Source organism: Mustela nivalis, assembly GCF_964662115.1.
Source record: "Mustela nivalis genome assembly, chromosome: 18".
In the NCBI taxonomy this organism is placed as follows: domain Eukaryota; kingdom Metazoa; phylum Chordata; class Mammalia; order Carnivora; family Mustelidae; genus Mustela; species Mustela nivalis.
Window position 1 is genome coordinate 33,715,161 of NC_139037.1, and position 12,944 is coordinate 33,728,104.

Genomic DNA, 12,944 nt, shown 5'->3' on the forward strand with positions numbered 1-12,944 from the left:
GAATAAAGACAAGGTAGCCTTTCAGATTCTATCCCTCAGGAATCTGATCTGGAAACTTTGGTGGCCAAAACCTAAGTTCTAAGGGTACACACACAGAGGGGTGTCCTAAAGCAGCAAGGGCTATAAATGGCCTAAAGTTCTCGGAAGCAGGAGCCATCAACAGAAGAAAGACATGAAGGTGGGGAATGGCACTGAGGGAATAGAGAGAGGAAGGATGTCAGTAAAAGCAGGAATGATAAGGCAAATACGAGGAGACAGTACATCACCTTAAGATGGCATATCTGCAAGTTCCAACATAGGAGCCAAAATAATCCGTCAGTAGAAAGGCCTTGAACCCTTCTAGTCCCTGAACTATGCCTCACTCTGATTGTCTGATAGCTCCTGGGACAAGTCTGCCATATATATCCTCTTAGAGAAACCTCAGTGTTACAGTAATCTTTACAGTTTCTCTTCCTTGCACTAAAATAGTGAAATGAGCTAGGGCTTGTAACTTGCATTATTTGCAAGTAACTCTAGGGTGCAAATAATGTAACTTTGAGTTTACACAGATCTCTCACAGCTCATTGGCACCAAGTCCTACAGCAGCCGAGAGAGGGAGGAGCAGTACAGAGTGAAGAAATTGGCCGCGTTCACCCAACAAGCAAGGTAAGTCAAGGCAGACTTACCATATCCAGTTCTTCCTCTGAGTCCAGTGCTCTTTCTTTTGTCACCATATAAATACTACCAGATACATACACAGAGGAACTGCAGGGGAAGCTCTGACCCACTGAGTACCCTCCATGTGAAGAGCACCATGCCAGCAGTTCAGAAACAGCAGGGAATAGAAGAAAGAGGCTTGCCTCCTGCAGCTTCCATTCATGTGTGCGGTCATGTGAGGCTAACCACAGGTGTAGAGTGAATCCTGGAAGCCCATCACAAAATGTGCCCTATTATTCTGCAACTTCATTTCAAAGTGTGTATACAATTATTAAACACACATATGCACACACATACAGTTTTATTTATTTATACACACAATTGCTATAATTGTATGTCATTATCATTATATAGTCTGTACAATTCAAACCAGAATCTGTTTACTGAATATAATACTTCAAGCCTCAGTTGCTTCACCTGAAGAATAGGAATAATAATGGTGCCTACCTCACAGTACTATTATGAAGACTCAAGGAAAGGAACATGTAAATCGCTCAGAATAACATCTGACACATGGTAAGTATGTATTTTTTCAGTAGCGGAAATTGCATGATTGAGATAACAATTATTAAAATTTTTACTATTGAAACTTAAAATGCAATCCTCTCCTATGTAAACTTGAACTTTACTTTTGTTCCTCAAAAATATGTTTTTCTCAAGGAGGCAAGAGAAAAAACTGGGCTAGAAGCCCAGGCAGAACTAATTCAAATCTGCCTGTCACTTGTGTGTCTTTAGGTTAGCCACTGCACCTCTCTGAACTTACCTACGAAAGGGAAAGTAGTAATATTCACATCCTCTAGTTTGTTGTGAGAACTGAGTAGAGCATTGCTTTTAGTACTGAGACTGGTACGCAGTAAACACTGAATAAGCAATTCCTACTGTTGTCCTAGTCGTCATCATCATTGCTGTTTTCTGCAAACTCTACTGGGTGGCAGCCAAGCAGATTTAATTTTGAAAATATGCACATTTTATTTGGAAAATAAAAATCATGTCCTGCTATATCGTTAGATATATACTGTCCTGATATGGGTATGTTTGGCCAATAGGAAATGTGCAATGAAAAGTTTTTTAATATAGTTAATTAATATGTTGCCTTTAATTAATTAATATTCAAGACCTCTTTCCTTTCTCCATCTTCTTCCTCAGTTGCCCAGGGAGGAGGAATCTCCATGGACTGGTCAGATTTGTGAACATGGATTAGGCTGAAGAAGAGAGACACTGTATATCAGCAGATCTGTGCACATGGGGTGAGGAGGTAAGGAGACCAGAGCTGAGACCCAGCCACCTCCTCTCACCTCTTGCTTCCTGTCCCATGTGGCACCAGCCCTGGTACAGGACTGGATCAGCTTAGTACCAGGTACTGAAGATTAGTACTTTCTGTAGTTCCAGGCCCTGATTAAAGTCTTCTGGTTCTGGAAGAAGTGGAGTGGACCAGCCTTTCCTGCTTGTGGTAAGAACTAAGCATTGAATCTTGATAGTGGAGGACCACATAGGCAGAGCAGGACCCAAAATCTCCTGCATTCTCTTGGTAGTCCAAGTGAAAAAGTTGGTCCATGTTGCCCAGCACAGCTTGGCAGAGTTCTCTGCATTTAGATGTAAGTTTACCAGTTCCCATTTGCACTGTTCATTTCCCTCAGGGTACTGATAAGAAACAACAGTCAGAATTTGGGTCTTCCTGTGTTCTTGGCCAAATTTCACCTTATTACCACCCAGGTTTCTGACAAAATGAGCAAATAGATAAATATAAGACACAGTTGCTGTCCTCAGGGAACTTACACATCTGATTAGGGGAGACCTAGCTTCTAGGACAGACACTTGGCAGTGGTCTCTTTTACGTCAGGGATTGATAAGACCACACGCTCTGCGTGGTGAAGCTATAAGACAGAGATTCCTAGTTCCCTTAACATCTGTGTGCAACAGAGCCCTTTGCAAGTCCACATTGCCCACTTAGAATAAACAACAAAGAACCAACAGAAACACCTTTAATTTGTTGAGCCAACAAGATTTCAGGATTCTTTGTTAACATAACGTGACTTAGGCCATCTTGACTCTGTGTTTCAGATATGAACTGCAAACAGCTTAGTTCCAAAAACATGCTGCATGTTGAGTATCGATAAAATCTCCTAAGAATCTAACTATTTGGTCTCTGTTTTAATCTCTTATACCATGCCATGATTTTAGGGGTCATAGCTCCTAAATAGACAGGTCCTAATGATCAAATACAGCAGCCATGATGCAAAAATAATTAAATATATGACCCTATAAGTTACCAAAACAGAAAAACAGCATCCTGAAAACTATATTTTCGGAAGACACTTCTTATTCTGATATGAAGATATATTGAAGGATATAGGGACTAGAAAGGTAGGGAACAAATCAGAGGCTATAAAAGATAAAGATAGAGAAAAGGAGAGACCATAAAAGTATTGCTACAGGCATACTGAGAATCATGGCAGATGGTGGGAGGAGGCCCTGGAAACTCCAGAGATCTATGAGAACCTTGACCTTATATTTGTCCATACTCCTAGAGTCCCCAAATCATTTAGCTTCTCTATATTTGTCCTCTCCTTGTCATCACCACAACCCTAACTAAGCCTAATCATTTTAGGCAAAGCACCATCTTCCCTGGCTGATTAAAAAACATTGCAGTTCATCTTACTTGCTACTGTCACATAATCTTTGATCATGTCTTTTCCTGTTTATTGGAAATTCAGAGAACATCCAACTCTGTTTAGGCTGCTTCTATTAACTGAAGTGAACAATAGGACCAAAGGAAAGCTTTCTTCTGAAGACAAAATTTCCAACACAGAAAAATGCCCATCCATTTCCCCTAGTCATCTCTCCACATACCTAAGTGGAAATAACATATTGATTATGCATGATAGGCCCTACTGTCTTCAACAAAGAGAAATCGTTTTTGAATCAAGCCATATATTAGCACAGTAGAGCAAAAATGTACAAGAGATGACTGCCTGATGACTTTGTAGAGTCTGGATGTATACCTCCAGATTTAATTTACATGAGAAAGAAGTTTCTATATGTTCAAAGTATTCTTATCTTGGGTTTTCAGTTTTGTGTGGTTAAATCTTAAATTAATTCTTAACTAGTATCATGGGACTTCCTACTTCCTCCACTCTTTGCTGGGGAAAGAAGTAAAATACATGCACTGACCTTTCCGATCACATGGCTAATAGGCAGCAAAAAAGCTCCAAACCAGGAGTCTCTGACTCTGAAACTTGAGGTCTTTCCACAGTGTCACAGAGCTGCTCTAACAAGCATTATGATGAGCATTAGAATGACACACCTGATAGGAATGTCAGCACAAAATACCAAAAGTTGGGAAATCTTCTAGTATTACTGAGTAGCTTTCCTAAAGCTACATTTTATTACAAAAACAGAGAAAACTCTCTTAACCCATTTTTTTTTCAGATGTAAGTAAGGATCTCAACTCAACCTGATTATCAAAGAGGATATTAATTGGTTCAAAGAACTGAGAGGTGTGGGGATTTGCTAGCTTCATGTACATATGGATCCAGAGATCTAACAATGTTTCCTTTCATTTCTCCTCAATCTCTCTTTCTCTCTCTCTCTCTCTCCCCCAAATATATATTTGCCCTCTTCACTCAGTATGTTGACTTCATATTTTCTCGTATAGCAGTTAATCTTTTTCCATTGAGGCAGAGGAAGATGGAATTTGACAGGCCCAAATTCACATTCTCCCAGACTTACATACTCAGCCAGAAAAGCATCCCTTTGTCTCAATGTCCATATATCAGTCCCAGAGAAGACGATGCACTGTTGCTATGAAACAAAGTACCAAGATTGGTTAGTCAGAGTGAAGTGTGTAAAGCTGGGGTAGGGGATGGAGACTGACATTTCCTTTAGAATAAAATGGGGGAAGGATGGTTCCCAAAGGAAAGGACAGAAGAGTAGGGAAAAAAAAAACCCATATATTACTCCAAAAGTCACTAAATATTTTTGGGCAAATGAGTAACAGGATGAAACATAATGAAACAAGGGGGAAACAAGATAAAAAAAAAATAGAGCACTGGGGGGATAGGTTAGTGGGAAAAGAAGGGAACTTTTAGAATAAAGAAGGGAGTGGTGAAGGGCTTATCCTAAGCGATGGTAGTACACAACAAAAGAAAGAAAGAGTCAAAAGTACCAGCCCCATTTCTACTTCAGCCATGAGAGAACAACAGTATCTAGACTTACATTCTACCATAAACAACTGGAAATGTATACAAAATATATTTTCAGATACTGTGTATCAGAAAACAAAAGAATGTGATCCCTGAGAGAAAAAAAATAAGCAAAGTGAATTCCATGATTACCCCAGCTTTTTGCTTGGAGTCAATTGCTGGATTGTAGTACAGGGAAAGGGAACCTGAATAGATCACACTAGGTATTGTTGAATTGGGAAGATAGAGATCAGAGTTTGGGGAAACTGAAATAGCTAAAATTTGTGAGACAGAATATCAAAAAGGAGGAAGCAATTATGAAATGAACTCCAAATATCTGCACAGGGATTCCCTTGAGTCTTTGGCTAGATACCAGGCTGTGTATAGTGAAAGTCCATAAGGATGGACAAAACTGGGGGAAAAAATAAACACAGATCTAAGAATCAACTGTAATCCTTTCCAAAGACTTCAGAGGACAAACACTATCTTTGCTCTCTATTCTTCCACACTCCAGAGTGCTGGTATATCCCAGAAGGGAGCTGTACATGTACCTGGTGCCCCAATTTTTATGTCTGGTGCCTCAGTTTTTATAGCTGCCAGCCAGGGAATGCCCCTTGATCACCAAGCTTTGGTGGCCAGTAGGGTTTGTGTTCATGAGTTCGATGGGATAGTAGCAGAAGAAAAAAAAAATTCTTAATTATCTATCACTACAGGTCTCAGTGCATAGGCAATAGACAGAAACACCCATTTTGCAGTCTTCCCCTGAAAGAGGCATATTTAAATGCTTTAAAACCTGCTTCCTGGGGCGCCTGGGTGGCTCAGTGGGTTAAAGTCTCTGCCTTCGGCTCAGGTCATGATCCCAGGGTCCTGGAATCAAGCCCCACATCGGGCTCTCTGCTCCGCGGGGAGCCTTCTTCCTCCTCTCTTTCTCTGCCAGCCTCTCTGCCTACTTGTGATCTCTGTCTGTCAAATAAATAAATAAAATCTTTTAATAAATAAATAAATAAAACCTGCTTCCTGAGGTTTTGACTTCCAATCAGCTTGAATCAAGTGCTGTCTGAGATCCTCCCCCTCAGAACACTGACAGGACTTTTTATAACCTCTACTATAGGGAATTACTAAAATTAAAGTGGGCTACTTGGGCAACCACAAAGACTTGAGAGACAACCAAGAGGTAGGGAAGAATTGAATGATAAGGCTCATCTCCCACACAAGTCCACTGCTTCACAAGTGGTAGAATAGGCTGTTTTAACTAACCCATGGAAACCAACAGATTGTGGAAAATGAAGAAACAGAGGAAAATCTTCCAAGTTAGAGAACAAGATAAAACCTTAGACAAATGCCTTAATGAAATAGAAATAAGTTATTTACCTGACAAATTTTTCAAAATAACAGCCATATAGTTTTTTACTGAAACATAACAGCATAAACATAAACATATAGTTGCAAACTGAGAATTTCAACAAAGAGATAGGAAATACTTTACAAGTACCAGATAAAGTTAGAGAACTGAAGAATACAATTGAACTAAGAAAGACAAGAGTTCAACAGGAGAATAGATAAAGCAGAAGAAAGCAACAGTAAAACAGGGCAATGGAACCCACCCAATCAGCAGCAAAAAAAAACAAAACAAAACAAAAGGTGGAAAGAGGTAAAATGTTTAAGGGACTTATACGACAACATCAAGCAAAACAACATTCACATTATAGGGATCTTGAATAAGAAGAAAGAGAGGACAGGGCAGCAGACTTATTTAAAGACATACTGGCTGAAAATTTCCCTAACCTGGGAAAGGAAGCAGACATCCAGATCCAGAAAGCCCAGAAATCTTCAAAGAAGATGAATCCAGGATGCCTGGGTGGCTCAGTTGGTTGGACGACTGCCTTCAGCTCAGGTCATGATCCCAGAGTCTCGGGATCGAGTCCCACATTGGGCTCCCAGCTCCATGGGGAGTCTGCTTCTCCCTCTGACCTTCTCCTCGCTCATGCTCTCTCTCACTGTCTCTCTCTCAAATAAATAAATAAAAATCTTTAAAAAAAAAGAAGATGAATCCAAAGAGACCCACACTAACACATATTTAAAGTGACAAAATTTAAAAACAAAGAAAAAATCTTAAAAGCAGCAAGCTTGCTGAATACAAGACAACCCCCATAAGACTATCAGCAGATTTTTCAGCAGAAACTTTACAGCTCAGAGAAAAGTGGCATGATATATTCCAAGTGATGAAAGGTGGGGGGCGGGGGGCTACCAACCAGAAATACGTCCTCAGCAAAGTTGTTCTTCAGAATTGAAGAAGAGATAGTTTTTCAGACATGCAAAGCTAAGGAGTTCATCACTACTAGACCATCCTTCACAGAAATGTTAAACGGCCTTCTTTAAGCTGAAATGAAAGGGTACTAATTAGTAACAGGAAATCATATTAAATAATAAATCTCACTGGTAAAGTAAATTTTTAAAACTGTGTATTTATAATAACAATGTAAAGGTGGTGGGTTAATCACATATAAAGCTAGTATGAAGGCTAAAAGACAAAAGTAGTCAAAAATAACTATAACTACAACTTGTTAAGGTATACACAAAATAAAAAGTTGTAAATTGTGACATCAAAAACATAAAATATGTGGCAGGAAGTAAAAAATGTAGAGCTTTCAAATTCATTCTCTCTTAAAGCTTAAGTTGTAATCAACTTACAATAAGCTGCTCTAAATATAAGTTATTTTATGTAGGCCTCATGGTAAAGCAAAAAACTATCAAAGATAAACAAAAATATAGATAAAGAATCTAAGCATATCACTACAAAAAATCATCAAATCATGAATAAGAGAAGAAATAGGAATTATAAAATAGAAAATACTAAAATATTATGAAGTATACACATTTACTTTAAATTAAAACAGACTATGCTCATATCAAATGATACAGAGTGGCTGAATGGGAAAACACACACACACACACAAGACCCATCTCTATGCTGCCTATAAGAGACACACTTCAGATACAAAGACACATGTAAACTCAAAGTGAAGGGATGGAAAAAGACGTTCCATGTAAATGGGAAACAAACAAACAAACAAAAAAAGCTGGGGTAGCTATATTTATATCAGAAAAGGAATTTAAGACAAAGGCTGTAATAAGAGACAAAGAAGATTATTACATAATGATAAAGGAGACAATCCAACAAAAGAATATTAGATTTGGAAATATTTGTGCATCCAACATAGGAACACTTTAATATATATAGCAAATATTAACAGACCTAAAAAGAAATAAACAATACAATAATAGTAGGGAACTTTAACACTCCACTTTCACCAACTGATAGAACATGCAGACAGAAAATCAAGAAGGAAATTTTGTATTTAAATGACATGTTCAGGGGCGCCTGGGTGGCTCAGTGGGTTAGGCCTCTACCTTCGGCTCAGGTCATGATCCCAGAGGCCTGGGATCGAGTCCCGCATGGGGCTCTCTGCTCGGCAGGGAGCCTGCTTCTCCTCATCTCTCTCTCTGTCTGTCTCTCTGCCTATTTGTGATCTCTCTCTCTGTCAAATAAATAAATTTTAAAAAATAAAAATAAAAATAAATGACATGTTCAGCCAGATAGACCTACCAGACACATGCAGAACATTCCTTCCAATGTCGACAGAAACACATGCTTTTCAAGTGAACATGGAAAATTCTCCTAGCTGGATCATATGTTGGGCCATAAAACACGTCTTATAAATTTAAAATGTTAAAATCATATCAAACATCTTTTCCAACCACAATGGTAAGAAATTAGAAATCAATTACAGGAAACCAGAAAATTCAGAAATATGCAAGATTAAACAATACTATTAAACAACCATTGGTGGGGAAAAGACATCAAAAGAGAAATCAAAAAAATACCATGAGACAAAAACACCTCAAGACAGATGAAAATGAAAATAAAACTTACCAAAACTTATGGGATTGAGCAAAAGAAGTTATAAGAAGGAAGTTTATAGTAATAACTACCTACATAAAAAATAAGAAAGATCTCAAACAACCTGGATTTGCATCTCAAGGAACTAGAAAAAAAAAAAAGAACAAATAAAGTACAAAGTTAGTAGAAAGAAGCAAATAGAAAAGATCATAGTGGAAATAAATAAAAGACAATAATAAAAAAGATCACAGAAACTAAGAGATGGTTTTTTGAAAAGATAAACAAAATAGACAAGTTTTAGTTAGACTGACTCACCAAGATAAAAAAAAAAAAAAAAAGGACTCAAAATCAGAAATGAAAGAGGAGACATTACAACTGGCCAAAGATATACAAAAGATCATAGGAGACTACTATGAATCATTATATGCTGACAACTACATTGGACAACATAGATAAAAACTAATAAATTCCTAGAAATATGCAACCTACCCAGACTGAACATAAAAAAAATGGAAAATCTAAACAGATCAGTTATTAATAAAGAGATTGAATCAGTAATCAAAAACCTCACAACAAATAAAAGTTCAAGACCAGATGGCTTCAGTGTTCAATTCTACCAGATATTAAGAGAAGAATGAATAACAAACCTTTTAAACTCTTCCAAAAAATAGAAGATCATGGAACACTTTCAAACTCATTTTATGAGGCCAGTATTTCTCTGATATAAAAATCAGACAAGGATGCAATAATAAAGGGATATTATAAGCCAATATCCCTGAGTACATAAATGCAAAAGTCTTGAACAAAAATTAGGAAACTGGGGGCGCCTGGGTGGCTCAGTGGGTTAAGCTGCTGCCTTCAGCTCAGGTCATGATCTCAGGGTCCTGGGATCGAGTCCCACATCGGGCTCTCTGCTCAGCAGGGAGCCTGCTTCCCGCTCTCTCTCTCTCTGCCAGTCTCTCTACCTACCTGTGATCTCTCTCTGTCAAATAAATAAATAAAATCTTTAAAAAAAAATTAGGAAACTGAATTCAGCTATACATTAAAAAGATCCTAAACCATAATCAAGTCAGATTTATTCCAGAGATACAAGGATGGCTGAACACCCACAAATTAATTAATGTGATACACCACATTCACAAAATAAAGGATAAAAATCATATGATCATCTCAATAGGTGCCAAAAAAAGCATTTGACAAAACTCAACATCCATCTATGACTTTAAAAAATCAACAAACTGGATATAGAGGGAAGTTACCTCAGTATAACAAAGGCCATAGAAGACAAGCTCATTGCTGGTATCATACTCAATGGTGAAAATTTGAAAGCTTTTTCTCTAAGACTAGAATGTCTATTCTCACCACTTTTATTTAATATAGCATTGGAAGTCCTACCCAGAGTAATAAAGTAAGAGAAGAAAAAAGATATCCAAATAGGAAAGGAAGACATAAAATTATCAGTTCATAGACAATATAATGTTATATGTAGAAAACCTAAATATTACACATAATATTACACACACACACACACACACACACACACACGCCTGTTACAACTAATGAGTAAATTCAGTAAAGTTGTAGGATAAAAAATCAACTCACAGGGGCACCTGGGTGGTTCAGTGGGTTAAAGCCTCTGTCTTAGGCTTGGGTCATGATCCCAGGGTCCTGGAATTGAGCTCTCTGCTCAGCGGGGAGCCTGCTTCCTCCTCTCTCTCTCTCCCTGCCTCTCTGCCTACTTGTAGATCTCTGTCTGTCAAATAAATAAATAAAATATTTTTTTTTAAATATCAACTCACAAAAATCAGTTGCACTTCTAGTCACTAAAAATGGGCAATCTGAAAAAGAAATTAAGAAAACAATCCCATTTGTAATAGCATCAAAAAGAAAATATTTAAGAATAAACTCAACAAAGGAGATAAAAGATTTGTACACTGCAAACTACAAAACATTGCCGAGAAAAATAATGAATAACAAATAAGTGAAAATTCAGCCCATGTTCATGGGCTGAAGATTTAATATTGTTTAAAGGTCTGTTTTACCCAAATAAGTCAATAAATGTATTCAATCCCTATCAAAATCCCAATAAATTTTTTGCAAAAATAAAATCCATCCTAAAACTCATGACATCTCCAGGGACCCCAAATAACCAAGACAATCTGGAAAAAAAGAATAAAATTGGAGAACTCGTTCTTCCTGATTTCAAAGCATTACAGTTACAGTCATCAAAACAGTGTGGTACTGGCATAATGGCAGACTACTGAAATAGAAGAACCCAGAAATAAACCACCATATATGGTAGGTGATTTTCAAAAGGACATCGAAGACTACACAATGGTGCAAGAACAATCTCTTCAACAAACGGTGCTACAAAATCTGGATATCCGCATGCAGAAGAATAAAGATGGACCTTTACTTATACCATGGACAAAAAATGACTTAAGTCTAAATGTAAAGCTGAAATTGTAAAACTCTTAGTATAAAACACAGAAGAAAGCTTAATTACATTGAATTTGGCAGTGCTTTCTTGGATACAACATCAAAAGCACTGGAAAAGTGGGTAGGAAACCCTGAACTGTAATTGACCAATTTCTGGAGATTCAGTGTGGACAACTCTGGAGTTTAAGATACCAAGAGAATCACATCATAGAGGAGCTCCCACACTTTTGTGAGTTTGACCTCTAGGAGAACCTCCAGACTCTCACAGTAAATATCAGAGGAAAATTCTTCCATGTTTCCAGCAAAGGTTGGGGGAATAGAACCATTTTGAAATAACCAGAGTATTCTATTACTCTAAATAAGATCTGCACTCAGGAGAAATAGTAAACCAGAGCCTAACTTGCTGGAAGATTGGCAGGGCCAGTCCAGATATCGTATTTCACTAAAAGACTGATGAGCACTGGGTTTTATATGCAACTAATGAATCATTGAACACTACATCAAAAACTAACTAATTACATGCTATATATTGGCTATTGAATTGAAATAAGTAAAAAAAAAAAAAACTTGTTGAAAAATAAATTATTTTTTTTAAGATTTTATTTATTTTTTTGACAGACAGAGATCACAAGTAGGCAGAGAGGCAGGCAGAGAGAGAGCAGAAAGCAGGCTCCCTGCTGAGCAGAGAGCCTGATGCAGGGCTCAATCCCAGGACGTTGGCATCATGACCTGGGCCAAAGGCAGAGGCTTTAACCAACTGAGCCACCCAGGTGCCCCTGAAAAATAAATTATTAAGAAATTTTTTTAAAAAATAAAAGACCAAGACCTAATCATAAGACTACAGAATGTTTCCTCTCCCTGACACCTTACCAACATATTATTAAAGATCTATTTACAGCAGTTTCTTTCACCCAGAACATCATGCCTACCCATCAAGAAAAGATTACAAGGCATACTTAAAGACTAATAATAATAATAATAATGGAAGAAATAGAGCAAGCATCAGAACCAGACATGGTAGTGATGCTAAAGTTATCAGACTGGAAATTTAACATATGATTAATAAATATCCTAGGAGTTCTAATCAATGAAGTAGACAGTGTGTAAGAAAAAATGGGCAGGTAAGCACAGAGATGTAAATTCTAAGAAAGAATAAAAAAGGTTAGAGATTAAAAACACTGTAACAGAAATGAAGAATGCCTTTCATGGGCTCAGGGTAGACTAGAGAGAGGTAGGTATCTCTGAGCTTGAAGATATATCAATAGAAACCCCCAAAATTGAAAAGCAAAAAGAATGAAGACTGAAAAGAACAGAATATCTGAGGACTGTGGGACAACTAAAAAGGTGTAGCATGCACATACTGGAAATACCAGAAGGGAAAGAAAAAGGAAAATTAGAAATGTTTGAGACAGTAGTTCCCAAAATTAATGTCAGACACCAAACCATAGGTCCAGATATCTCAAAGAATACCAATCAGGATAAATATTAAAAACAAAAACTATACCTAGGCATATCATTTTCAAATTACAGAAAGTCAAAGATAGCAAAAGAACTCTCAAAGAAGCCAAACAAGAAAGAAAGGGGAAAAAAAGTTACCTATATAAGAACAAAGATAAGAATTGCATGCAACTTCTCCTCAGAAACCACGCAGTCAATAAGAGAATGGAGTGAAATATCTAAGTTGTTGAGAAGAAAAGAAAAACAAAAACAAAAACACCAATCTAGAA